We start from the raw sequence: 2,684 nt of genomic DNA, 5'->3' as shown, positions 1-2,684 counted from the left end.
GTAAAAAATGAACTTTTGCAACACATCATCACAATAATTCCCGGTTGAATTTTTTCCAAATGGCAGATTAAAATTACTGCCAGATGATGAGGAATTTAAAATTTAAAGCAACCATATAATTAATCTGGCAACCTAACTTTGTAACTTAAACCTAGTAAAATAGCTTTGAGGTGAAAAATCCTAATAATTTACATTTATGATGTGATGTGGGAGTATATATACGTATGCCCACATTATAAGTTTGTGGGTTTTTTTCCTTCTCCCAAGATCAATCATGAGAAAAACAGTAATTCATCTAACAATTAGGAAATAAACAGACGTTTTAAAAAATTGCAACAGTGTTTTTCCTTTACATGGTATTATAATAAATGCTCTATAAAACTGTTAGCTTAAGGACCCCTAGGGGGCTCAATGGTTGAGCATTGACCTTTGGCTCAGGGCATGATCCTGGGGTCCCGGGATTGAGTTCCACATCGGGCTCCCCACAGAGAGCGCTTCTCCCTCTGCCTGTATCTCTGCCTCTTTCTCGGTGTCTTTCGTTAATAAATAAATAAAACCTTAAAAAAGTCTGTTAGCTTAGGTAAGAGCAGTCTGTTTTAAGAACAGCATTTATCATTGCCCCAAATGGCTCAGAAAATGTAGTAAATGATAAGATATTTAGCTTGGACTATAGTGGATAATTTTGAAATATGTTCCTCTGGTTTTAAAAGGCAAAGTAAGGGTTTCTCCACTTGCTAAATTATTGGACTTTTCACATAAGAATGTTCTTCAAGTTTTCTACAATGAGAACTTTGGGTATACATTAAGCATCTCTAAAGTATGTACTTTTTAAAAGCAGAACTGTCATGAGATGCATTTGTGAAATTATCCAGATTTAGACTAAATGAAAAACTTGAAAAGGCCTTGAACATTATTAATCCTTTCCCACGTGAAAAGTACAGATATTAGCAGAATATTCACTAAGCAAAATGAAAATATTACCAGGTGTCTAAGGTATGCCATTAGCTATACCATCTAAAGTGGCATTTATTTGGTGAACTGCATTCAGCTCTCAGAACAGTTGCTGCAACTCAGGTAGAAAGAGGCAAATATTCATATAATACGTTAGTCAAGAAAAATATTTCAACTGAGATTTGTCAATCCTCACACCTGAAATCACTTAGACATTACTGATGGGATATTTGGAAGAGTTTCTGTATAGAAGGTTTTTTAGAGTGACATACAGTGCTTAATGCTTAATGCTTTAGAGAGTTGGGTAAAACTCAATTCTCTGTTGTTCAACAATGTCTCATTTACACTACATAAAGCTTAATCTCCAATTCCATTATTCAATGCCTGCCTTCCAATAAGTCTTGCTTTGCTGGTACCACAGGAAGTAAATACATTATAAAAGGCCTCCGGGGGGCGCCTGGGTGGCTCAGTTGGTTGAGAGTCTGCCTTCAGCTCAGGTCATGATCTCAGGGTCCTGGGGTGGAGTCCTGTATTGGACTCTGCTCAGAGTGGAGTCTGCTTTTCCCTCTCCATCTATCCCTCCACCCTGTTCATAATATCTCTCTCTCTCTCTCTCTCAAATAAATAAATAAAATCCTAAAAAAGAAAGGCCTCTAGATCATTAGGTTCAAATATAATAGCTGGCTTCGTTACATTCCAGGGGCAGGGGAACACTTTCCAATAAATCTCAGGTTGATAAATTTAATTTTCTAAGTATTCGCCATGAAAAGGCAGCAGATGAGTCCAAAAATTTGTTCAAAAATGCCCAAACATGTGTTCCCTCAACGGGCAATTCCAACAACTCCAATCATAACTAGGCCATGGAGAGAAGAAGCACGTTGCAGTCCACAGGAATCTAGATAGGGACTGAGAAAAAATATTCTTTCAGTAGCTACAGCAGACAAAGGCTCACAATTTCTACTCCACGGTGGTCTCACATTTTGTTGAGATGTGCTGCAATAAAACCTAAACTTGACACCATGCTGGAAGTGCTGTGGCTCCATTCATAGTGAGATGGTCCTAGAAAATGATTCACATTAATTATTAATTAATTAATTAATTTTTTGCTTATTTTTAAAGATTATTTATTTATTCATGAGAGAGAGAGAGAGAGAGAGGCAGAGACCCAGGCAGAGGGAGAAGCAGGCTCCATGCAGGGAGCCCGACATGGGACTCGATCCCAGTACCCCGGGATCACGCCCTGAGCTGAAGGCAGATGCTCAACTGCTGAGCTACCTAGGTGTCCCCATATGAATTTATTTTTACTGGTTACATAAATCAGGGGTAACTCCTTTGTCTTTTGGCTGTACATATGTTCATCTTTATCATATACTGCCAAATATTTTTCCAGAAACAGTATTCTATATTTTTGTTTGCTAAATATCTTCTCTCACTCTTTGGATTGAGATTTCATTCCATCAAGAGTTTCTTTTTGATGAATGGCTGTGTTCATCTTAATGTAGCCCTAGTTATCATTTTCCCCTTTTAATTACATACTTTTTGTGTTATGTTTTAAAAATCTTTGCTTTACCAAGGTTATTGAAGATATTCTCTGTGTTTTCTTTTGCAAGTTTTATATTTTTATTTTTCACATACAGATCTACAATCCATCTTGAAATGATTATTGTGTGGGGTGTGGTACTGGGAGTCAAGATACAATTTTTTACACAATTGCACAACACCATGAAAAAAAA

At 36.9% G+C, this 2,684-nt stretch overlaps 1 pseudogene; it reads right to left on the bottom strand.

The window, feature by feature from the left end:
- Positions 1 to 1,308: 1,308 nt before the first annotated feature.
- LOC112654515 (uncharacterized protein C3orf38-like) lies at positions 1,309 to 2,014 on the bottom strand (annotated as a pseudogene).
- Between the last annotated feature and the right edge of the window lie 670 nt (positions 2,015 to 2,684).

The sequence above is a fragment of the Canis lupus genome, chromosome 15 (genome assembly GCF_003254725.2).
Source record: "Canis lupus dingo isolate Sandy chromosome 15, ASM325472v2, whole genome shotgun sequence".
Taxonomy (NCBI): domain Eukaryota; kingdom Metazoa; phylum Chordata; class Mammalia; order Carnivora; family Canidae; genus Canis; species Canis lupus.
The sequence above is the reverse complement of the archived record's forward strand: the minus strand, read 5'-3'. Positions and strand labels throughout refer to the sequence as shown.